A 27,356-nucleotide genomic window follows, 5' to 3' on the forward strand; every position below is an offset into this window, starting at 1 on the left:
GCTAAGCAAAATCTACCTGAGAAAAAGGATGAGTCCCACTTTCCTGTGTGGAGGACTGAGAGGGGAAGATGCTGTCAGGTTGGGGGGAGTATGAAATTGCCCATCTTGCATTGTTTCATGGTACCTTTCAGAGAAAAGTACACTGTAAGTTAACATGGCATGAGCCATTGCCAGAGTTATCAGCATCTCCTCCCACCCAGCACTGCCTCTCTGTAGGGGCTCCAGGATGCCGGACCATGGACACTTCCACCACCTTGAGAGATCAAGCCCTGAACATTTGGAGTGGGAGCACTGACTCCAAGGCCCTGGACTACCAGAGAAATAACCCTAGGGAGTATCCAATAGTGAGAACTCCCACAAAGAAAACCAGTTGAATACAAGACCCGGCATCACCCAACCACCAGTAGCACCCTGTGCATGACACCTCATCCAAACAAGAAACAAATAAAAAATACAAATCCAATCATCAACAGATAAGATTGCCACCTCACTCAGCCTGGCTCATTAGAGGAAAAACAAACAAGCAGAAAAAAACTCAGCACAAATCTCATCCTATATGAAGCTTACAAAAACCACTGCACCAACCTAAGGAGGGAAAAAACCAAAAGGAGGAAAGAATACTACCTTGAAGCCCAGGAAAAGGAGATTACCAAACACAGCAAGTTTTACAAAAATAATGAAAATGCAGAGAAATACTGCACAAAGGAAGGAACAAACTAGAAACACAGAAGTCCAAATAAATGAAGAGGAAATAGGCAAACTACCTGAAAAAGAATTCAGAATAATGATGGTAAAGATGGTCAAAAACCTTGGAAACAGAATGGAGAAAATGCAAAAATCAATTAACAAATACCTAGAAGAATTAAAGAATAAATACACAAAGACAAACAGCACAATTATTGAAATTAAAAATACTGTAGAAAGAATAAATTGCAGAATATCTGAAGCAGAAGAATGAAACAGTAGGCTGGAAGATAAAATGGTGGGAATAAGTTCTGAAGAGCAGAATAAAGTAAAAAGAATGAAAAGAACTGAGGATAGTCTTAGAGACCTTTGGGACAATATTAAATGCACCAACATTTGAATCACAGGGGTCCCAGAGAAAAAGAAAGGGTATGAGAAAAATTTTGAAGCTATTATAGTTGAAAATTTCCCCAACGTGGAAATGGAAATAGTCAGTCAAGTCCAAGAGGTGCAAAAAGTCCCATACAGGATAAACCCAAGGAGACACATGCCAAGACACATACTAATCAAACTAACAAAGATTAAACACAAAGAAAGAATATTAAAAGCAGCAAGGGATGCAAGGGTTCTCCAATATACAAGGGTTCTTCAGTATATGCAAATCAATCAATGTGATACAATATATTAACAAATTGAAAGATAAAAGGCATATGATAATCTCAATAGACGCAAAAAAAGTCTTTGACAAAATTCAGCTCTTCAAAAAATGGGCATAGAAAGAACCTGCCTCAACATCATAAAGGCCATATATGATAAGTCTACAGCAAACATTATTCTCAATGGTGAAAAACTGAAAGTATTCCCCCTAAGATCAGGAACAAGGCAAGGGTGTCCACTTTCACCACTATTATTCAACATAGTTTTGGAAGTCCTAGCTACAATAATCAGAGAAGAAAAAGAAATAAAAGGAATCCAGATCAGAAAAGAAGTAAAGCTCTTACTGTTTGCAGATGACATGTTACTGTACATGAATGAAAGTGAATGTGAAGTCACTCAGTCGTGTTTGACTCTTTGCGACCCCATTGACTATAGCCTACCAGGCTCCTCTGTCCATGGGATTTTCCAGGCAAGAGTACTGGAGTGGGTTGCCATTTCCTTCTCCAGGGGGTCTTCCCAGCACAGGGATTGAACCCAGGTCTCCCACACTGTAGGCAGACACTTTACCATCTGAGTCACCAGGGAAGTCTGATACTGTACATAGAAAACCCTAAAGATAAACTACTAGAGCTAATCAGTGAATTTAGCAAAGTCTCGGGATACAAAATCAATACACAGACGTCACTTGCATTTCTATATAGTAATAATGAAAAATCAGAAAGAGTAATTAAGGAATCAATCCCATTCATCATTGCAACAAAAGAATAAAATATCTAGGAATAAACTTACATAAGGAGACAAAAGAACTGCAGGAAATTAAGATAATAATGAAGGAAATTAAAGATGACATAAACAGATGGAGAGACATTCCATGTTCCTGGGTGGAAGAATCAATATTGTGAAAATGACTATACTACCAAACACAATCTACACATCAATGTGATCCCTATCAAATTACCAATGACATTTTTCACAGAACTAGAAAAAAAAAATTACACAATTCTAATGGAAACACAAAAGACCCCAAATAGCCAAAGCTGTCTTGAGAAAGAAGAATGGAGCTGGAGGAATCAACCTTCCTGGCTTCAGATGATACAACAAAGCTACAGTCATGAAGACAGTATGGTACTGGCACAAAAATAGAAATATAGACCAATGGAACCAGATAGAAAGCCCAGAAATAAACCCACGCACCTATGGGTACCTTGTTTTTGATAAAGGAGGCAAGAATATACAATGGGGCAAAGACTGCCTCTTCAATAAATGGTGCTGGGAAAACTGGACAGCTATATGTAAAAGAATAAAATTAAAATGCTTCCTAACACTATACACAAAGATAAACTCAAGATGGATTAAAGACCTCCCTGTAAGACCAGAACCTATAAAACTCTTAGAGGAAAACATAGGCAGAACACTCGATGACATAAATCAAAGCAAGATCCTTTATGACCCACCTCCTAGAGTAATGGAAATAAAAACAAAAGTAAACAAGTGGGACCTGATTAAACTTAAAAGCTTTTGCACAGCAAAGGAAACTAAAAGCAAGGTGAAAAGAAAACTCTCAGAATGGGAGAAAATAATAGCAAATGAAACAGCTGACAAAGGATTGATTTCCAAAATATACAAGCAACTCATACAACTCCATACCAGATAAAATCAAGCCAATCAGAAAGTGGGGAAAAGACCCAAACAGACATTTCTCCAAAGAAGACAAACATTTGGCTATGAAACACATGAAAAGATGCTCAACATTGCTCAAAGGAGAAAGGCAAATCAAAACTACAATGAGACATCACCTCACACTGATCAGAATGGCCATCATCAAAAAGTCTATGAACAATAAATGCTGGAGAGGGTGTGGAGAAAAGTGAACACTCTTGCACTGTTGGTGGGAATGTAAACTGATACAGCCACTATGGAAGACGGCATGGAGATTCCTTAAAAATCCAGGACTAAAACCACCATGTGACTCAGCAATCCCACTCTTAGGCATATACCCCAAAGAAACCAAAATTGAAAAGGACACATGTATCCCATTCTTCACTGCAGCACTATTTACAGTAGTTAGAACATGAAAGCAACCTAGATGTCCATTAACAGATGAATGGATAAAGAAGTAGTCATACATATATACTATGGACTATTACTCAGCCATAAAAAGGAACACCTTTGAGTCAGTTCTAATGAGGTGGATGAACCTAGAGCCTGTTATACAGAGTGAAGTGAGTCAGAAAGAGAAAGATAAATATCGTGTACTAATGCATATATAAGGAATCTAGAAAAATGGTACTGAAGAATTTATTTGCAGGGCGGCAGTGGAGAAACAGGCTTAGAAAATAGACTTATGGACATGGAGAGAGGGGAGGAGAGGGTGAGATGTATGGAAAGAGGAACATGGAAACTTACATCACCATATGTAAAATAGATAGCCAATGGGAATTTGCTGTGTGTCTCAGGAAACTCAAGCAGGGGCTCTGTATCAGCCTAGAGGGGTGGGATGAGGAGGGCGATGGGAGGGAGGATCAAAGGGAGGGGTATGTATATGTATACGTATGGCTGATTCATGCTGAGATTTGACAGAAAACAACAAAATTCTGTAAAGCAATTATCCTTCAATTAGAAAATGAATAAATTTAAAAAAATGATGAGTCCCTAGTATAACATTATAGGCTATAGATGACAGCCTTCTGTCACATCAATTTTATTAAGCCTTCTCCACCATGGAGAAAGCAGTTATTTCCTACCACTTAAAGATGAACAATGCTGCAGTGGGTTGCCATTTCCTACTCCAGGGGATCTTTCCGACCCAGGGATCAAATTTGCATCTCTTGTGTCTCCTGCACTGGGAGGTGGATTTTTTTTTTTTTTTTTTTTACACCACTGCACCACCTGGGAAGTCAATAAAAAGTAGTAAAAGACTTCAAAAAATAATGCAGAAACATCCACTGAGAGACATTTTTAAGGAATTAGTGTTTTTCTTATCTCACCAAGTAAAGACATCTGAGGAGAGGAGGAACGTGTAATTTTAATGGAGAAAGAAAATTATAAATAAGAACTATAACATTTTGACATAAGGATGAAGGCACAAGCTGTATAGGAAAGTGATAGCCACATTAGCCTGTCTGTCCTTATATCTTTTTCTGTCTCCCTCCCTCTTTCCTTTCTCCAAGGTTTAGTGTGTGTGTATTCATATACATGAGGGAAAGAAAAGAAACTGCAATATAGAATCTACCTCTCAAGAGCATGTATACTATGTGTGTGCTACATAAATTTACAATTGGGTCCACAGGTTAAGGATTGTTAAGAGGGGACTCTGTCTGAAGCAAAGGAACATAAATATTATTCAGAAATGAATGCACTGCTTGGGAAATTGGGTACCTCCTTTTAGGAAGTGTGTGATAGTGTTTTATAAAGTATGGTTGGTTGTGGTATTTTTAAGCTGGAACAAGTTATTACTGTTTTTGTACAGGTTAACTATAGGAAGAAGTCTGTGAATTCTACTGAATAAGCAGAGATGGGAACCGTCGTCCATAGATTAGATGGGTTTTCACCTATCCCCACCCACTTCTGGGGTGCCATCTTGTATTGCAAATCCTGGAAAGGTAAACGCCAGATCCTCTGTAACTAGGATTCCATGCGTGTGATTTGTATTCATCAGTCATATGCACTTACATAAGACCTGAGTTTGGAAACTAGTTATGAGAGAAGTGGCTAGATGCGGGCCATTCTTTTTGCTAGCAGGAAGTACCCGGCCAGTGTGACTATGGGGCCAACAGTCCTGTCCTCATCTCCTTGATCCCTGAATTACAGACGAGGTGATATGTTTGTGGAGCCAACGTTTGTTGTTTTCCACATTCTTAATTGTTAGAATCTGGGATTTCTTGTAGAAATTTTTAAAAATATTGAAATTAATTACCAGAATACAAATGACTGAGTCTTTTGCTCAGATTACTCTCATGCTTTGCTTTTCAGTGGATGATATTAAAAAATAGATTCTTTATGAAGCTGTTCTTTTCATTGATATGAAGTTTCATTTACCTTATGTATATTTTATTTTTTAAGTTTTATTTATTTATTTTTTTGTATATTTTCTTATATAACATCTTGCCAAGTGTGAATTCATCTAATATATCGGGTTGGCCAAAAAGTTCGTTTGGGTTTTTCAGTAAGATGTTATGGAAAATCTCAAACATTTTGGCCAACCCAATATTTATCAACAGTTCCCTGGTGGCTCATACCTTGACCAAAAGTTGTGAATATCATACTTTATAGGCATAACTTGCTTTATTCCACTTTGCTTTATTGCAGTTTACAGATACTGTGCTTTTTACAAATTGAAGGTTGTTGGCAACTCTGCCTCAAGCAAGCCTTGTTAGTGCCATTTCCCCAAAAGTATTTGCTTGCTTTGTATCTCTATGTCACATTTTGGTAATTATCACAGCATTTCAAACCATCCACCAACTAAAAGATTATGAATTGTTGAAGGCAAGAAGTTAGATAGTATTTTTAGCAATAAAGTATTTTAAAATTAAGATATACATATTGTTTATATAGCTATAATGCTACTGCACACTTAATAGAATACAGTAGAGCATAAAATAACTTTTATATGCATGGGGAAGCAAAAAAAGTCTGTGATTCCATTTGTTATATTTGCTTTATTGCAGTTGGTAGGGAACAGAACCTATATCTCTGAGGTATACCTGCAATTAGGTCAAGCGTCTGTTGCCTTAATAAATAGTAACTTCTGTGATCAAAAGCAGATTAGCTTTTAAAAACATGATGCTCACTATTTACTTTTAGCTGCTTTATTTACATAATTGTATTATGGATGAAATAAAAATGTCACTGTTTTATATAGTGTGATAATTACATTTAAATACCACTGTATAACATAAAGTGCTTTGATATACAGTCACTTTGAGTTTTTGTGGATTACAGGCCTGTGAAATTCTAAATATACATAAATATCATGTTTATTTTACAAGAGAAAAAAGTAATAAAATTCAAGAAGCTTCTGTCCAACACCTAAGTCATAAAGCTTGAGAGAGGGTCTTCAAAGCATGTTTTACCGTTTTAATAAAAATTTTCAGGTTTTATTAAACAAATGACTTACCTTCTCACAATTTTAAAATGCATGAAAATTATTTATGTATAATAAACACAAGTGGTTAGAAGTTCATGATTTATCTTTCTAAAGTTGCATTACAGAAAGAGTTGATATTTTAAATAAAAATTTTATTTTTATCTTCAGTATTTAGATAGATAGTAAATATTTTAAAATTGTCTCTGGCATATTATTATGTGGGTAAAAGATAATTTTGCTATCACATATTAAAAATTTAGTGATTTTTAAATGTGATTTATGACTGTACCAAAACCATACGGTCTTGCCTTTTTTCCCAATAATATTAAGAAATCACATACCCAGGTAGATGAACAATTCATCTATTATAGTTTGGAAGTTTTTATACAATTTTATCTGGCTAATTTTGTTACTCCCTGCAGAATCCTTTTGGTAAATACTGAACAGTCATTGCCTCTGCAATGAAGTGTTTCTAAGCAAACAGGGGGGTAGGGCAGAAATTTGATACATAGATACATTTAAAATATCTACACAGAAACTGGCTTATAGGGTAATTATGTTTTCCACTATCAATAATTTATTATTGCTTTATTATAGTGGAACCTGACACATTGCATGGAAAATATAAACACCAAGATTCAGATATATTTCCGTAATGACCTTATAGCACCTGCCATGAAACAGATGTTCAGTAAGTGTGAACTGAAAGATTTTGTGAGCTAGCTTTGCAAATTATGGTCCCTTTTACCATGCTTAGAGACCAATAATTAAACTTATTGATAGTTTATCTATTCATGCTTAGGATAGTTCCTTTCATGAAATAAAGATTCAAGTGATTTCATGTTAACAACAAATTGCAGAATAATCCACACAACCCTTATGGGGCTTCTCAGGTGGTGCAGTGGTAAAGAATCTTCCTGCCAATGTAGGAGATGCAAGAGACACAGGTTTGATCCCTGGGTTGGGAAAATTCCCTGGAGAAGGAGATGGCAACCCACTCCAGTATTCCTGCCTGGAAAATTTCATGGACACAGGAGCCTGGCAGGCTAGAGTCCATGGGTCAGAGTCAGTCACGACTGAGTGTGTGTGTGCACACAAAAACACATACTCACAAACCTTATCTTTGTCTCAGTAGAAACAGACTGTTATATTCTTTGCCATATAATCCAATTATATAATTCAAATTATTTTCTAAAAAAGTAACATGAACATCCCCCAACTATTATAGTCTTGAAGATTAAGCAAAATATAAAGAGACTAGACTCAAATAGCCACCTTTTACAAAAGTATTGGGGTGTATGTGGGAGTTTGTATACACATATGTGCATATATACAGATGTGAATATACATATAAAATATGTAAACACTAGCTAGGGAAATAAAATTAAGATTTTATACTAAAACAAATGTGAAACATTTCAGTGATATGAAGAACAAAGTGTTTCTATAAAGGCTTTCCTGTCATTTGTAGCAACGCCTTAGTAGGAATAAAATTACACATGTTGTATATTCTTGTTGTTGTTCAGTTACTCAGTCATGTCTGATTCTTTTTGATTCCATGCATGGCAGCATGCCGGGCTTCCCTGTCCTTCACCATGTCCTGGAGTTTCCTCAAACTCACATACGTTGAGTCAGTGATGCCATCCAATCATCTCATCCTCTGTCACCCACTTCTCCTGCCTTCAATCTTTGCCAGCATCAGGGTCTTTTGCCACAAGTCAGCTCTTTGCATCTCCTTTCAGTCCAAGGGACTCTCAAGAGTCTTGTCCAGCATCACAGTTCAAAGGGATTGACTCTGAGGCACTCAGTCTTTTTTATTGTCCGGCTCTTACATCCGTACATGACTGCTGGAAAAAACATAGCTTTGACTATATGTACCTTTGTTGGCAAAGTAATGTCTATGCTTTTTAATATGCTGTCTAGGTTGGTCAAAGCTTTTCTTCCAAGGAGCAAGTATCTTTGAATTTCACGTTTGCAGTCACCATCTGCAGTGATCTTGGAGCCCAAGAAAATAAAATCTGTCACTGTTTCCATTGTTTCCCCATCTATTTGCCATGAAGTGATGGGACTGGATTCCATGATCTTAGTTTTCTGAATGCTGAGTTTTAAGCCAGCTTTTTCACTCTCCTCTTTCACCTTCATCAAGAAGCTCTTTAGTTCCTCTTCACTTTCTGCCTTATGGGTGGTATTATCTGCATATCTGAGATTATTGATATTTCTCCCAGGAATCTTGATTCCAGCTTGTGCTTTATCCAGCCTGGCATTTCTCATGATGTACTCTGCATATAAGTTAAATAAACAGAGTGGCAATATACAGCCTCGATGTACTCCTTTCCCAATTTTGAATCAATCCGTTGTTCCATGTCAGGACATGGACTAACCTGGATGTGTTACATGCACAAGTTATTTATAAATCTATATAATTTATAAGGGTTTTTCCAGGTGGCTCAGTGGTAAAGATTGCCTGCCAAGGATGCAAGAGACATGGGTTTGATCCCTGGGTCAGGAAGATCCCCTGGGAAGCAAATGGCAACCTGCTTCCGTATTCTTTCCTGAAAAAACTCATATGGACAGAGGAATCTGGTGGGCTACAGTACATGGGACAGCAATAGTGGGACATGACTTAGTGACTAAGCACATAAGTAGCACACAAAAATTTTAAATAAAAATATATAGCTTCAAATTTATCTATATACGTAAAATAGAAAAATATGAGGAAAAGGGCACAATTAGAAAACAGTGACATAAACAGGATATTGATGTATGAAGAAAGATATTTATTAATAAAATCTGCCTTTCCCATTCTGTTGTTTTCCTCTTATTTCTTTGCATTGATTGCTGGGAAGGCTTTCTTATCTCGCCTTGCTAGTCTTTGAAACTGTGCATTCAGATGGGTATATCTTTTCTTTTCTTCTTTGCTTTTTGCTTCTCTTCTTTTCACAGCTATTTGTAAGGCCTCCTCAGACAGCCATTTTGCTTTTTCACCTTTATTTTTCTTGGGGATGGTCTTGATCCCTCTCTCCTGTACAATGTTACGAACCTCTGTCCGTAGTTGATTAGGCACTCTGTCTATCAGATCTAGTCCCTTAAATCTATTTCTCACTTCCACTATATTATCGTAAGGGATTTGATTTAAGTCATACCTGAATGGTCTCATGGTTCCCCTACTTCCATTTAAGTCTGAATTTGGCAATAAGGAGTTCATGATCTGAGCTACAGTTTGCTCCTAGTCTTGTTTTTGCTGACTGTATAGAGCTTCTCCAGAGCTTCAGACAGACTGAAAGCCACCATCACAGCTTTAGGTTATAAATTTAAGCAAAAAATTATAACTTTAGTGATTAACTAAAGTGATTAACTTTTAGTTAAAACAATATAATACAAAGGTTAAAGTAAAAGGGATAGATCCAATATGGAGTCAAATTTGTTCTTCCCTATTACAATAGGCTATGGGGAGCACATAATTTTGATAGTCTTTTGCAAAGTAAAAAGGATGGATGTCTTGATTAACACTGTGAACCAATACTTGGTGAATCATGCTTTTTTTAAAAAAAATATCAGAAAATAGAAATATTGCATGATATAATGCAATATAATGCATACAAATAATACATGTTAATGGGACTTTTGTAGAGGTATGTTTCAAGGGCTTAAGACTTTTTAAAATGAGAAGATTCTGTCAATAGAATGTTTGTCCTTTCTAAAACCTGACTGAAATGAGAGAACTGTTGGTTAAGTCAATTCACCCTTTATGAAAAAGAACTATTCTACTAAGTGTTTAAAACATGTAGACAATGTAAATGATTGGTTTCATTTCTCATTTATCAATTTACACTTTTAATTGTAAGAAAGCAAAATTAAATAAAGTGTTAAAATTAGACATTTAATTCCATTTAAAATTGAAATTTGATTTAGATAAAAGATTAGTACCTCCCATCTTCTCACAGACTCTTTAATTTTAAATAATTCTTTTTTTTTTTTTCAGTATGTGAGATATATTTTATATATTAATTAATTTAAGCCAAGGGAGGGGACCTTGTGAAGTGGGAGCTTTTTTTTTTTTTTTTTTTTTTTATTAGTTGGAGGCTAATTACTTCACAACATTTCAGTGGGTTTTGTCATACATTGATATGAATCAGCCATAGATTTACACGTATTCCCCATCCCGATCCCCTCTCCCACCTCCCTCTCCACCCGATTCCTCTGGGTCTTCCCAGTGCACCAGGCCCAAGCACTTGTCTCATGCATCCCACCTGGGCTGGTGATCTGTTTCACCATAGATAGTATACATGCTGTTCTTTTGAAATATCCCACCCTCACCTTCTCCCACAGAGTTCAAAAGTCTGTTCTGTATTTCTGTGTCTCTTTTTCTGTTTTGCATATAGGGTTATCGTTAGCATCTTTCTAAATTCCATATATATGTGTTAGTATGCTGTAATGTTCTTTATCTTTCTGGCTTACTTCACTCTGTATAATGGGCTCCAGCTTCATCCATCTCATTAGGACTGGTTCAAATGAATTCTTTTTAATGGCTGAGTAATATTCCATGGTGTATATGTACCACAGCTTCCTTATCCATTCATCTGCTGATGGGCATCTAGGTTGCTTCCATGTCCTGGCTATTATAAACAGTGCTGCGATGAACATTGGGGTGCACGTGTCTCTTTCAGATCTGGTTTCCTCAGTGTGTATGCCCAGAAGTGGGATTGCGGGGTCATATGGCAGTTCTATTTCCAGTTTTTAAAGAAATCTCCACACTGTTCTCCATAGCGGCTGTACTAGTTTGCATTCCCACCAACAGTGTAAGAGGGTTCCCTTTTCTCCACACCCTCTCCAGCATTTATTGCTTGTAGACTTTTGGATAGCAGCCATCCTGACTGGCGTGTAATGGTACCTCATTGTGGTTTTGATTTGCATTTCTCTAATAATGAGTGATGTTGAGCATCTTTTCATGTGTTTGTTAGCCATCTGTATGTCTTCTTTGGAGAAATGTCTGTTTAGTTCTGTGGCCCATTTTTTGATTGGGTCATTTATTTTTCTGGAATTGAGCTGCAGGAGTTGCTTGTATATTTTTGAGATTAATCCTTTGTCTGTTTCTTCATTTGCTATTATTTTCTCCCAATCTGAGGGCTGTCTTTTCACCTTACTTATAGTTTCCTTTGTAGTACAAAAGCTTTTACGTTTCATTAGGTCCCATTTGTTTAGTTTTGCTTTTATTTCCAATATTCTGGGAGGTGGGTCATAGAGGATCTTGCTGTGATTTATGTCGGAGAGTGTTTTGCCTATGTTCTCCTCTAGGAGTTTTATAGTTTCTGGTCTTACATTTAGATCTTTAATCCATTTTGAGTTTATTTTGGTGTATGGTGTTAGAAAGTGTTCTAGTTTCATTCTTTTACAAGTGGTTGACCAGTTTTCCCAGCACCACTTGTTAAAGAGGTGGCTATTCTACCCAAAGCAATCTGTAGATTCAATGCAATCCCTATCAAGCTACCAACGGTATTTTTTACAGAACTAGACCAAAGAATTTCACAATTTGTATGGAAATACAAAAAACCTCGAATAGCCAAAGTAATCTTGAGAAAGAAGAATGGAACTGGAGGAATCAACCTGCCTGACTTCAGACTCTACTACAAAGCCACAGTCATCAAGACAGTATGGTACTGGCACAAAGACGGAAATATAGATCAATGGAACAGAATAGAAAGCCCAGAGATAAATCCACGAACCTATGGACACCTTATCTTTGACAAAGGAGGCAAGGATATACAATGGAAAAAAGACAACCTCTTTAATTTTAAATAATTCTTAAATTTAAAACAAAGGGATAGATAAGAGGGAAAATTCACAGTGTCTCAAGATTCTGAAAGATCTCTTGAGCAAAGGAGATCTACATTTCATCTGCATTCTTTAATTTCCAAATTTTTAACAGAATAAAAGACAGTAGTTGATATGAGCTATTGCATTTAAGCTGTATGAAGAAGAATGAAGATAAAAAAAATATGAATATCCTTATTGAGATGGCTGTCAGTTGATCAAGCAGCTTATTAAACATTTGGTCCATTTATGAAGAAATTGATCTACATTAAGGCAAAGAAAGTATTTATTATATTCCTTTTTAAGTTTAGATCATAAAATATGTCATATGAAATGATTTTTTCAAAATATCTGCATCCTATTTGTCTCTGTGAACATACTTTAGGAAACCGTTTCTTCTCCTTTCCATCATTTCTAAAATCTATCTTCCTGCCTTTATGTATAAACCCTCTACTAATATGGCTGTAAATTCTGATCACCAGAGAGCTTCAAAATATTTTAGGTAACAAAAATAAGTGTATTCCTTTAAATTGGTTTCTTAAGCTACACTCACATGCAATATTTTTCAATTATTTTAGACTAAATTTCTGTATTTTATGTATAAGTAAACATAATAAAGGTAGCTTTCTTTTCCTTTATACACATAAGCACTTCTTTTCTATGCATTGTGTGATGCCTTAATCTTTTATGACTTGACTCAACAGTCAACTTTTCTGGGAAACATTCATTGGCTGCTCTAGGCAGATTCAAGTTTTTTTTTTTTTTAATTTTAATTTTACTTCTTTGTCTTCTTCTGGAGTTCTTTAATTCTTCTGCCCGTGCCTCCTACCTAGACTTTAAAATATAAGGGCAGAGACTTTGTCACCTTTAAGACAGAGCATTTAGCAAGGCAACTGCCACTCTGTGATCACTTAAGTTTATTTTCAAAAAATCTTTCCTGGTAAAAAGGAAAAGGAAATCATGAGGTAAGCTATAGTGTTTTCATTATGAAGCTACACACCAGGTGTGGCACTGAAAAAGTGGGAAAACATAGATCATTTGTATGTGGCTTTCTGCTCCTGTCTTTGTCAGTATTCAGTATGTGATCTAAGGCTTACAACATATGAAATTTATTCTCATAAAAGAAATACTATTTTGCCATATTTTCACCCTCTTGAACAACTGGTGTGTGAATTCTGCAGAGATGTGATATTACATGATAAATATATATGTGTGTGTGTGTATATAAACACCATGGTTTAGGAGGAAAAGATAATGCTAAGGTAGCATTCTGGTAGAATATAATGATGAGAAAACCATTCGAATATGATTGTTGGTGATATTTTCATTAGCAGTGATAAAGAATAACAAACATAAAGTTGGCACACAACTGACGTTTGTTTACTGCTATTTCATGAGGATCCTCTGCACAAAGGCCCAAGTTTAGATTATCTTATAACTTTGTCCATGGCTGCAAGATAATATAAAAGATAGTTTGTACTCTGGCAGACTAACAGAGTTATCAGGGAAGATGTCTCTATTTCTCATGGTTTTTCTAAAAACAAATCCCGTATGATTTCAGTTGTGAAGATGATGTGCTATCTTTCTGTGTGGTGGCAGCTAAATTAGACTCTTTCTGTAAGTACCTGCACCTTAGTTAGGTCAGGCATGCACCATGTGTTTTTGTTGTTGTTTTCTTAGCCAATATATTCATATGTTCACCATTTTCCCTGGTGTCTCAGATGGTGAAGAATCTGCCTGCAGTGCAGGAGACCTGAGTTCGAGTCCTGTGTCAGGAAGCTACCCTAGAGAAGGGATTGGCAACCCACTCCAGTATTCTTGTCTGGAGAATTCCACGAACTGAGGAGACTGGAAAGCTACAGTCCATAGGGTTGCAAAGAGTCAGACATTGAATATTCATATGTAAACTTTGCTTCAAATCAATCAAGTTTATCTGTTGTGACTGACTTTTAAGTGTTTAACTCCACTAAAACTTACATATTTTTTACCTATGTATAATCATTTCATAATGATTGATTCTAGTGATGTAATGATCAATGTTCTGATCAAACTCTTATGAGCCAAAGTTTTCACTATTTATAGCAATGTTTTCATAGAATTTTTACTTCTTCCTTAATTTCCATGGTGAATACCTACCTTATTTTACCTAAGATATTATCACTTTTAGCTCAGTTGGTAAAGAATCCGCCTGCAGTATAGGAGGCCTTGGTTCGATTCCTGGGTTGGGAAGATCCCCTGGAGAAGGGATAGGCTACCCACCCCAGTATTCTTGTGGCTCAGGTAGTAAAGAATCCACCTGCAATGCGGGAGATCTGGGCTCGATCTCTGGGTTGGGAAGATCCCCTGGAGAAGGAATAGGCTATCCACTCCAGTATTCTGGCCTGGAGAATTCCATGGACTATATAGTCTGTATACACGGACTGTATAGTCCATTGAGTTGCAAAGAGTCTGACATAACTGAGTGAATTTCACAGGAAACATCAGATGAAACATATCCTTATTATTACATTATTCTCCTGCTTAAAAATTTTCAATGTCTCCTATTTTCTGAGAGATGAATTTGAAACTTTTATTTACATCTTCTCACTCTTGATCAACAAAAACTTCTTGTCATCCTCAAACTTTTCTGCAGTACTTCTCTATACAAATTAGAACCCTCAGTTTTCCTGATCATTTTTTTCCATATTCCTATCCCTGAAACTTGTGCAATTTTTTCTTCAGAGGGCTTTTCTTAATCATTCAAGTCCTAAATAATTTTATTTTTTATTTTTATGCAATTTTGAAAAGTTACTTTGCATTTACAGTTATTGCAATATATTGGCTGTATTCCCCATGTTGTACAAGGCAACCTGAGTCTATCATACACCCAACAGTTAGTTCTTCCCACGCCACACAATTATATTCCCCCATCTTCTTTGGTAACCACTAATTTTGTCCCTATATTTGTGAGTCTGCTTCTTTTTTGTTATATTCACTAGTATGATGTAATTTTTAGATTCCGTGTATTACTATAAGTGATATCACAACAGTATTTACCTTTTTCTGACTTCTTTCACTTGTAAAATACCCTCAAAGTCTATCCATGTTGCTGCACGTGGCAAAATTTGGTTCTTTTTTTATAACTTAGTAGTATTCCATTGTGTGTATATATGGGTATACACACACATAATGAAATTTCTTTATCCATTCATCTGCGGTGGTTTCTGTATCTTAGTGATCATAAATGGTGCTGCTATGAACATAGGGATGCATGTATCTTTTCAAATTAGTGTTTTTTTTTTTTTTTCCCCAGTTATATCCTCAGGTGTGGCATTGCTAGGTCAAATGGTAGTTCTGTTTTTAGTTTTTTGGGACACCTCCCTACTGTTCTCCACAGTGGATGAACACATTTATATTGCCACTGAAAGTGTACAAGGATTCTCGTTTCTCTACATCCTAGCCAACATTTGTCATTTGTGTTCTTTTGTTGATAACCATTCTGACAGGCATGAGGTGGTATCTCACTGTGGTTTTGATTTGCATTTTTCTGATAATTAGCACTGTTGAGCATCTTTCCATGTGCTTGTTGGTCATCTGCACCTCCTCTTTGAGGAAATGTCTTTTAAATTCTTCCCATTTTTTAATCAGGTTGTTTTTTTCTTTTTCTTTTTCTTTTTTTTTTTTATTAGTTGGAGGCTAATTACTTCACAACATTTCAGTGGGTTTTGTCATACATTGATATGAATCAGCCATAGATTTACACGTATTCCCCATCCCGATCCCCCCTCCCACCTCCCTCTCCACCCGATTCCTCTGGGTCTTCCCAGTGCACCAGGCCCGAGCACTTGTTTCATGCATCCCACCTGGGCTGGTGATCTGTTTCACCATAGATAGTATACATGCTGTTCTTTTGAAATATCCCACCCTCACCTTCTCCCACAGAGTTCAAAAGTCTGTTCTGTATTTCTGTGTCTCTTTTTCTGTTTTGCATATAGGGTTATCGTTACCATCTTTCTAGATTCCATATATATGTGTTAGTATGTTGTAATGTTCTTTATCTTTCTGGCTTACTTCACTCTGTATGATGGGCTCCAGCTTCATCCATCTCATTAGGACTGGTTCAAATGAATTCTTTTTAATGGCTGAGTAATATTCCATGGTGTATATGTACCACAGCTTCCTTATCCATTCATCTGCTGATGGGCATCTAGGTTGCTTCCATGTCCTGGCTATTATAAACAGTGCTGCGATGAACATTGGGGTGCACGTGTCTCTTTCAGATCTGGTTTCCTCAGTGTGTATGCCCAGAAGTGGGATTGCGGGGTCATATGGCAGTTCTATTTCCAGTTTTTAAAGAAATCTCCACACTGTTCTCCATAGCGGCTGTACTAGTTTGCATTCCCACCAACAGTGTAAGAGGGTTCCCTTTTCTCCACACCCTCTCCAGCATTTATTGCTTGTAGACTTTTGGATAGCAGCCATCCTGACTGGCGTGTAATGGTACCTCATTGTGGTTTTGATTTGCATTTCTCTAATAATGAGTGATGTTGAGCATCTTTTCATGTGTTTGTTAGCCATCTGTATGTCTTCTTTGGAGAAATGTCTGTTTAGTTCTGTGGCCCATTTTTTGATTGGGTCATTTATTTTTCTGGAATTGAGCTGCAGGAGTTGCTTGTATATTTTTGAGATTAATCCTTTGTCTGTTTCTTCATTTGCTATTATTTTCTCCCAATCTGAGGGCTGTCTTTTCACCTTACTTATAGTTTCCTATGTTGTGCAAAAGCTTTTACGTTTCATTAGGTCCCATTTGTTTATTTTTGCTTTTATTTCCAATATTCTGGGAGGTGGGTCATAGAGGATCTTGCTGTGATTTATGTCGGAGAGTGTTTTGCCTATGTTCTCCTCTAGGAGTTTTATAGTTTCTGGTCTTACATTTAGATCTTTAATCCATTTTGAGTTTATTTTGGTGTATGGTGTTAGAAAGTGTTCTAGTTTCATTCTTTTACAAGTGGTTGACCAGTTTTCCCAGCACCACTTGTTAAAGAGGTTGTCTTTTTTCCGTTATATGCACTGTTTACATATGTTGGGTATTAATCCCCATTGGTCTTGCTGCTCTAGGCAGATTTCCACAGTGACAGGCTTCAGAAGCACCTTTCCCAGAGTAGAAAGGTCTTGGGATGTTGATGAGGAGCTTAAATTGTTGTTTGGCTATCCTCATCCTGTCAAGTAATGTCACTCTGCCAACAACCTTCATGTGTAAAACTCCAGAGAGCATTCTAAAGCTTCACCCTTAAAAATCATATTTCTTTTGAAGGGAAACCCCTAATACTGTTCTTTAAATTTCTTTTAGTAATTTTTTAATGAAAACATCATTGTTTTTATGTTATCATCTCTTATATAGTATCAATACACATGAAAGACTTTTCCCCATTATTTTGTGATCTCTCAGTTAGCCATCATTGTTTATTTAACTTCATTGTATTTAAATGCAACTTTTCTTTTTCTATTTTAAGTTAGTTTATATTTTAGCAATTTGATTTTGATGTGTTTTTGCTTGGTTTTCTTTGTATTTATACCATTTCAGGATGATTGAGCTTCACAAAACTATGGGTTAGTGTTCATTTTTGTAAAATTTAGAACAAAAAGGCCCTTATTTCTTCAAATATATTCTCTTCAACTTTCCTTTTGAAACTCCAACTGTATGTAAGTTTAGCCCCTTGAAAATATCCCACAGGTTATTGACAGGGAAGCTTGGTGTGCTGCAGTCCATGGGGTCACAAAGAGTCAGACAAGACTTAGCAACTGAACAAAGACAACAAACACTTTATTTACCTGTTGTTTTGTTTTGAATATTTCTTCTCTTTGTTTTAATTTGGAAATACCTAATGCATTATCTTTTTTTTTCATTTATTTTTATTAGTTGGAGGCTAATTACTTTACAATATTGTAGTGGTTTTTGCCATACATTGACATGAATCAGCCATGGATTTAATGCATTATCTTTAAGTTAATCTTTATTTTCTGATGTCTGTGCTGTGCTATGCTTAGTCAAGCATGTCTGACTCATTGCATCTACATGGACTACAGCCAGGCTCCTCTGTCCCTGGGGATTCTCCAGGCAAGAATACTGGAGTGGCTTGTCCTGTCCTCCTCCAGGGTTTCCAGTGTCTACTCTACTTTAAATCTCACATTTATGAGTGTATACACAATTTTTAGAGAATAAGTTTTAGTTTTAGAATTTCCATTTGCTTTATTCTTAGTTTCCATTTTTTCTTCTGAAATGCATTATCTACTAACTGCTAAGTCTACTTTATCCTATAACTTAAAAAAACATTTATAATTATTGTAAAATCCTTATCTGCTAATTCCAATAATTGAGTTATCAGTGCTTATGCTTTAAAGCACCATATTTTCTATTGATTGCATGTTATTTGTTCTGCTTTTTTATTTTTCCTGGTAGAAATGTCTAATCAACTTTACTTATATTCACCACATTGTATATAAGATAACTATATATATTGAAGCAAAACATTTCTTTGTTTCATTCATTTATCAGAGAGTCCAAAGTTATTCTTCTATGTGGGAGTTTGGATGAACACATAATATTTGAGATTCCTTTTAAAGTTAAGTTGAGTTAGATCTGAATCACAGATTTCATTAGAACCCCTGCCACTTTCACATTTTGGAGGTGGGCGTTGGGGGGATGTGTGATCTTTCAGGGGAGGTATCTGAAAAACTTGGGTGTGACTTGGAGAAAATTCAATATATTGTTGACCCTTGAACAACAGAGTTTTGAACTGCACAGGTCCAGTTGTATGTGGATTTTATTCAATAATATGTATTACGGTATTACATGGTCTGCTGTCTGGCTGAATCTGAGAATGCAGAACCATGAATACAGAGGGTTATGTGTGGATTTTTAACTACATAGAGTGTTGGCACCCCTAACTCCTACATTGTTGAAGTGTTAACTGTGCATGTAAAATATATCAAATGAGAGATTTTTAAAAAGAACCGAAACAAAACAAATTCATCTTGATAGAGGAATAGTTGATACAAGCAAAAGAGTAGGAGAATAGAGAACAGAAAAGGGAGATAGAAACTGTCTCCTGTTGTATTAGTCAGTGCTCTCAAACTGATGGCTGATCAGGCCCTCAGTCGTGTCTGACTGTTTGCGACCCCGTGGACTGCAGCATGCCAGGCTTCCCTGTCCTTCACTATCTCCACCATCTATCTATCTATCTCCAACTGGAAATGGAACCAGTAGTACACACATACACACACACACCTATATCTATACATTTATATAGATATATATGTCTCAAATTATTTACTGTAGGGACTAGCAAGTCCAAAATCTGTAGGGCAAGCTGGCAAGCTGGGAATTCAGGTAAGAGTCTGAGGGAAGAAACGCAGGCAGAATTTCTATATTCTAATCGGTTGGCAGAATTCCTTCTTCAGGATCCCTCGGGTATTACTTTTAAGGCTTTCAAATGATTGGATAAGGCCCACTCATATGGAAGCTGAGCTGTTTTATGTAAATTTAATTGATTTAAATGTTAATTGTATATAAAAATTACCTTTACAACAAGTAGATTACCCAGTCTACTGCCAGTCACCATAGTTTAGTCAAGTTGATACACAAAATTAACCATTATACCTGCAGAGTCAAGGAAAATTTTATAGAAATTATTGCAACTTAGAATGACCTGAAAGGATGATTGAAATGTGGAAGTCAAAGAATATGGGCATGAATTTCATCCAAAAGTGATGATAAGAATAAAAATATAGCAACTACTAAAATCTCCAATAATTTGGTGAAATCCCTTTGTGTTAATGCTTATGATTCAGTCCCTCTTTTGCCAAGGACTGTCGTCCAGTTAACTAGAAAAAGGCAAAATAATGTGTAATACAATCATAAAACCATAAAAGTTGAAAATATATTGGTAATAATTTATTCCAAAATTTCAATTAGTGTGTAATTTCTGTATTATCTAGCTGCCATTTGGAGACCTATATTCCTCTTGATTATTTCCAGTTTGAATAGCTAATTCTCTTATGGGGTTGATAATGTGAGATTTGTATATAATTTCTAAAACAGTCTCTACTTCTCAGAATGTCAATGTCATAGTGATTAGAGCAGAGTACTGTAGTCAATACTTCTTGGCTCTAATGCAAGTTCTAGCACTCATTAGCAGTGTGACTATGTGTGTGTTACATAAGTTTTCTGTGTCTCCAGGAATGTCATGTGTAATATGGGAATAGTACCAATACCTACCTCCTGAGTATTGTTAGAAATACTTCAGATAGTCCAGGTAAAGTGCACGCATCTTGTCTATATAACAATCCATATCAGCTATTACTATTATTCTAACAGTATAATATTGTAATAATAATAATATAGCAATAATTCAAAAATAATCAGAAAAAATATTACATTGATATAAGATGACACTCATCCTATAGTGGGTTTAGAGCAGGATTAGCACCAACTCCTCTTTCATAAGAAAAACTTCTGATAATTATTTCCATTTCTACCCTAAACATTTTCATTCTATTATTATTTATAAGGTAGTTTCTCTTAAAAGCTTTGTGATTATTGTCATTCAGGATATGATGCACTTGCCAATGTCCTTCTTGAACTGTGTTGTCTAGAAATTAAAGTTTTTGCAGAATGCCCTGATCAGAGCATTCCATTCAGAAGCACTATCTATTTCCTTGTGAAAACAGTTTATTTATACTTATGCATCATAAACCTGCTTTGGCTCCTCCGCAGCCTTGCCCAGTAAGTTGATGACTCTGTGAAATTTATAACCAACTGAAACTCTTAGGTCATGATGTCAAGTTGCTTGTTCTTATTTATCAGTAGTTGCTGTGCACTTCCTGTGTTCATACCAAAAACAGAAGTTTTTTTTTTTTTTTAAATCCATACAAAGTTCCTCCATATTTATTACTTATTAAATTCTCCAGGCAAGAATACTGAAGTGGATTGCCATTCCCTTCTCCAGGAGATCTTCCAAACCTAGGGATAGAACCTGGATCTCCTGCATTGCAGGCAGATTCTTTACCATCTGAGCCATGAGGGAAACTCAAAAGAGTCTGTCTGCCAGCGCAGGAGACCCGGGTTTGGTCCCTGATTCGGTAAGACCCCACATGCTGTGGAGCACACTAAGCCCTTGCACAACTATTGATCTTTTATTAAATAAACCATTTATTAAAGGTTGCCGGGTGTCAGTATCTTTACCAGTTCTGATTCTATTACCTTATTAAACTTGACTCCACTTGGTGGCAGTCATGGTTTAAAAATTAAAATTTCTATACCTTCATCTGGACTTCCCAGGTGGCTCTGTGGTAAAGAATCCACCTGCCAATGCAGGGGATGTGGGTTTAATCCCTGGGTAGGAAGATCCCTTGGAGAAGGAAATAGCTACCCACTCAAGCATTCTTGCCTGGAAAGTCCCATGGACAGAGGAGCCTGGTAGGGCTACAGTCCTTGGGGTTGCAAAAGAGTCCTTAATCTAAAGGTTTTTAAAAACATTTCTATGAATGTAGGACCAAGTTAAGTCCTTGAGTATACAATTATGGATTGGGTACTTCCTTCAGATGAATAACTGATATGTTTAGACCCTTTTGGGTAAGGTTGTTAGAATAAATAACAATTTATGTAATTCCTTTGAGATTTACTTCTCATTTATCTTGAATAGAATATTCTTGAAAAGAATATTTTGAAACACTTTCCCAAAGTCCCTACCAAATAAGATAACTAATTTAGATAACCCACAAGAATGAAATTGTACTAGTTTTTCATGATTTATTCTTAGTAAATCTGTGCACTACCCAATGATATCCTCTACCTTCAATGTGCTCATAATTATTTGGTTAAGCATGAAATGGGCTCATAGAATAGAAGGCAATATTGATGACATTTTAGTGGCTAATCAATACCAGTTGCTAGCTCTTCAGGAAAAATTTGCTTTCCTTTTTTTCTGAGCCTCAACTAGCTGTATTTTCCAGTGCTCTTTACAGATAGATGGAACTGAGTGATTGAGAAATTCCAGTTCTAAAAACTGGAATTTGAGTTGAAATGATACCTGCTCTACAAAGACCAAGGCTTTTAAAGGGCAGATGTGTCCCTTCCAGGTTCTCTAAATTGGTGTATTCTGGATATAGCAAGTTACAATATTTTATGAAATGGCAACACATTAAGATGAATGCATACCGTTTTCTGAAGCAGGACCAGCTAAAAAAGAGACATTTCTCCAAGAACACATACTTTTAAAGGTTATGTGAGAGAGAAAAGAAGTACTCTGAGTTTGCTCTTTTATATATTCTTGAGTTTATTTGATACAGCAGTTAAACCAACCAAACTAATACAACTTGAATTCATTCCATAATTACCACACAAAAATGTTTTTAGCTCATGCTTAAAGAGCTTCAGTAATGGGGAAAAAGCTCATGAAATTAAGTAATGTGTTTAGCCAATGCAGAGCTTGATGGTAAGAAAATTCATCTTTGTTTAGCTGAAACATTTTCCTGAAGATGCTTTATAAAAGCTTGTTTGTTCAAAGAACCACTTTTAAAATCTTTGCACAATGAGTATGTCTACTGTCTGCTTCCTAAATGTGTGGTACCTCACTTATCTCAGCAAAATTAAGACAACTCCATCTTTTAGACCCAGGAAGACTTGGTTTTACAGTATATGGATGCTAGTTTCAGGTATAGTGATTCTTCATCCCTGTGAAGTTACAATGAACCCAATAGCACTGTTTCTGGAATGCTTTGAAGCATGTATCAACCATCTTGGGGGACCACAGTGGCCAACTGTGAGGGAACTTCTGGTATTGATCATCTGAGTCATAGATACCATCTGGCTCCTCTTCCTGTAACTGATCTTGACCCAAACAAATGAACCCCTCTCAAGGTTTCTTCATCCAAAGTTAAAAGAAAAAGCCATTATCCATTATTTCCCCATTCGGGCCATCTCAGAAATTCCACCACTGTTAAGAGGAGGACCCTATTCTTGATTGCTCTGATTGGGGAAAGGTTTCTGAGAAAAGGGATGCTGATTATTTGTTAGTCCTTTATTGGAATGACCACATCATTAAACATATCTGCACTGGTCCATTAAAGCAAGCCACAAACTCTTGCTAGTTTTCTGAGAAATGGTGCTAAGATTTCTTTGTGCTCTGACATTACTCCTAATAACATTGTCACATATTTCCCTGACATCCTGGCCCTGCAGTCCTGGCCATTATTACCCTGATGTTTGTGAGATTCAGGAATCCAAAAGATCCATCCTGAAACCAAGTTTGAAGTTCCAAGATTACTGGCTGTTTTGATAAATCATTAGAGGCATTCTCAGAGATCACTGAAAGCTGCCATACTCATGGTTATAGTGTGTTACAGTGAAAAGACAGATTAAAATCAGGTAAGGGATGCAGAACACAGGGGCCACATATGATCTTCCAGTTTCCCTCTCCTAGTGGAGCTCTAGACAGTGCTAGTTTCTTTCAGCAACATTGTGTGAATTTGCATGGAACACTGACAACCAGGGAAGCTCACTTGAGCCTTGGTGTCCAGAGTTTTACTGGGTCTTGGTCACGTAGATACAACTGACTGCCCAGGAGGCTGGTGTTAGTCTCCAGTAGCTGTGGGGCTTGAGCTCATATTGAGCGGCCCAAACCCCCGCCAAGTCATAGTGTTAACACAGACCACCTGGAGTGGCCCAAGCCCCCCAAGTAAACCTGAGGCACAGAGATCACCTCCTAGAAGCTGAGGACAAAGACCAGAACTCTCTTTGGGTAAGATTAATTGCATACTGCAAATTCTTTACTTTGGGTTTCTTCTGATGTGATTTAATAATAGCACACATGAAAGTTAATCATTGACTCAATAAACAACTCTTGAACATTTACTATAGACCAAGCTCTCTTCTATACTTTTCTTGATATTTGGACTTGCGGTTTTCTTCATTGTATTTTATTTTTGTATTTTGCTTGTTTTCTTGTGTTTGAACTTTTCCACAGACTTAGTGAGAATGTTCCGCTCATGGTCCTATTAGAGAGAAGGTTATCCCAGCTGGCCTCCCACACAGAATTTTGTTGACATTAATTTGCCTGGAAGACACCTGACACTTCATTCCTAACTGCCTATGCAAACCCTACCAATGCTCTCTCTTTCTCTCATTTTCTACCACTCTCCATCGCCTTTCTCCCCACTCAACCCAGTTTCAGCCACGCTCGCTTGTCAACATTCTTTAGACACTTCCACATCAGGGGTTCTGCACTAGCTGGTCTTTCTTTTTGGAGTTTTATCCCATAGACACCTATTTGATTTTCTTTCTCAGCTCCGTCCTACCTTTAACCAAGAAACTTCTTCTCTGGGAAGGCTTTCCTAATGTCCTATCTGAAACTGACATCCACTTCAAACTACTCATGCGCTTTCCCAGCTTCTCCTTAACATATAATTCAACTTTAAACATAACAAATATTTTAGTGATTATGATGTTGGCTGACTGCCTCTTCCCTCTAGAAGCAGACATCAAATGCTAGGAATTTTGTATATTTAGTTCACCATTTTACCATGAATATGTAGAATAGAACTTGTTGAATGATACATGTTCAATAGGTATTTATTTAACCAATGAATAAATGAAAGAATAAACCTCTGTATTTTCACATAAAATGGGCTGCTATTAAACACTGTCTTTTTATTCAGTTGGATCTTTTAGATGTTTGTCCTAAAGTGCATGCCTTTTTATTTAACCCATTCAACCTCATCTTTGGAAGTCCGTTGGGCTAGTTCAAGCTTCAAAGTTCAGGCTTTGAAGTCAGCAAGAAGCAGATTTGAATCTCGGTTCTTCCATTACCAGCTGGATGATCTGGAACACTTTAATAATTTCCAGTAACACTCATTTTTTCTCAACTTGAAGTACATATAATATCTAACTCACAGAGCCAGAAGAGTTGTGCCATGGGATATTTTCTTAATTAATTTGTTCCTTTTTCCCTTTCCACTGGCATATTTTTTTTTTAATTTTTTTATTAGTTGGAGGCTAATTACTTCACAACATTTCAGTGGGTTTTGTCATACATTGATATGAATCAGCCATAGATTTACACATATTCCCCATCCCGATCCCCTCTCCCACCTCCCTCTCCACCCGATTCCTCTGGGTCTTCCCAATGCACCAGGCCCGAGCACTTGTCTCATGCATCCCACCTGGGTTGGCGATCTGTTTCACCATAGATAGTATACATGATGTTCTTTTGAAACATCCCACCCTCACCTTCTCCCACAGAGTTCAAAAGTCTGTTCTGTATTTCTGTGTCTCTTTTTCTATTTTGCATATAGGGTTATTGTTAGCATCTTTCTAAATTCCATATATATGTGTTAGTATGCTGTAATGTTCTTTATCTTTCTGGCTTACTTCACTCTGTATAATGGGCTCCAGTTTCATCCATCTCATTAGGACTGATTCAAATGAATTCTTTTTAATGGCTGAGTAATATTCCATGGTGTATATGTACCACAGCTTCCTTATCCATTCATCTGCTGATGGGCATCTAGGTTGTTTCCATGTCCTGGCTATTACAAACAGTGCTGTGATGAACATTGGGGTGCACGTGTCTCTTTCAGATCTGGTTTCCTCAGTGTGTATGCCCAGAAGTGGGATTGCGGGGTCATATGGCAGTTCTATTTCCATTTTTTTAAGGAATCTCCACACTGTTTTCCATAGTGGCTGTACTAGTTTGCATTCCCACCAACAGTGTAAGAGGGTTCCCTTTTCTCCACACCCTCTCCAGCATTTATTGCTTGTAGACTTTTGGATAGCAGCCATCCTGACTGGCGTGTAATGGTACCTCATTGTGGTTTTGATTTGCATTTCTCTAATAATGAGTGATGTTGAGCATCTTTTCATGTGTTTGTTAGCCATTTGTATGTCTTCTTTGGAGAAATGTCTGTTTAGTTCTTTGGCCCATTTTTTGATTGGGTCATTTATTTTTCTGGAATTGAGCTGCAGGAGTTGCTTGTATATTTTTGAGATTAATCCTTTGTCTGTTTCTTCATTTGCTATTATTTTCTCCCAATCTGAGGGCTATCTTTTCACCTTACTTATAGTTTCCTTTGTAGTGCAAAAGCTTTTAAGTTTCATTAGGTCCCATTTGTTTATTTTTGCTTTTATTTCCAATATTCTGGGAGGTGGGTCATAGAGGATCTTGCTGTGATTTATGTCGGAGAGCCTAACAATGAAAAAACAGAAAGAGAAATTAAGGAAACAATACCATTCACCATTGCAACAAAAAGAATAAAATACTTAGGAGTATATCTACCTAAAGAAACAAAAGACCTATACATAGAAATCTATAAAACACTGATGAAAGAAATCAAAGAGGACACAAACAGATGGAGAAACATACCGTGTTCATGGATTGGAAGAATCAATATTGTCAAAATGGCTATTCTACCCAAAGCAATCTATAGATTCAATGCAATCCCTATCAAGCTACCAACGGTATTTTTCACAGAACTAGACCAAAGAATTTCACAATTTGTATGGAAATACAAAAAACCTCGAATAGCCAAAGTAATCTTGAGAAAGAAGAATGGAACTGGAGGAATCAACCTGCCTGATTTCAGACTATACTACAAAGCCACATTCATCAAGACAGTATGGTATTGGCACAAAGACAGAAATAAAGATCAATGGAACAGAATAGAAAGCCCAGAGATAAATCCACGAACCTATGGACACCTTATCTTTGACAAAGGAGGCAAGGATATACAATGGAAAAAAGACAACCTGTTTAACAAGTGGTGCTGGGAAAACTGGTCAACCACTTGTAAAAGAATGAAACTAGAACACTTTCTAACACCATACACAAAAATAAACTCAAAATGGATTAAAGATCTAAATGTAAGACCGGAAACTATAAAACTCCTAGAGGAGAACATAGGCAAAACACTCTCTGACATAAATCCACTGGCATATTTTAAATTTTATCTTGTATTTTTACAGCAGGTCCTTTTTGGTTATATATTTTAAATATAGTAATGCATACATGCCCTTCCCCAACTCCCAATCTATCCCTCCCCTCACCTGTTCACCCTGGTAACAGTGAGCACACGCTCTAAGTCT

This window comes from Dama dama, chromosome 17 (genome assembly GCF_033118175.1).
Source record: "Dama dama isolate Ldn47 chromosome 17, ASM3311817v1, whole genome shotgun sequence".
Classification (NCBI taxonomy): domain Eukaryota; kingdom Metazoa; phylum Chordata; class Mammalia; order Artiodactyla; family Cervidae; genus Dama; species Dama dama.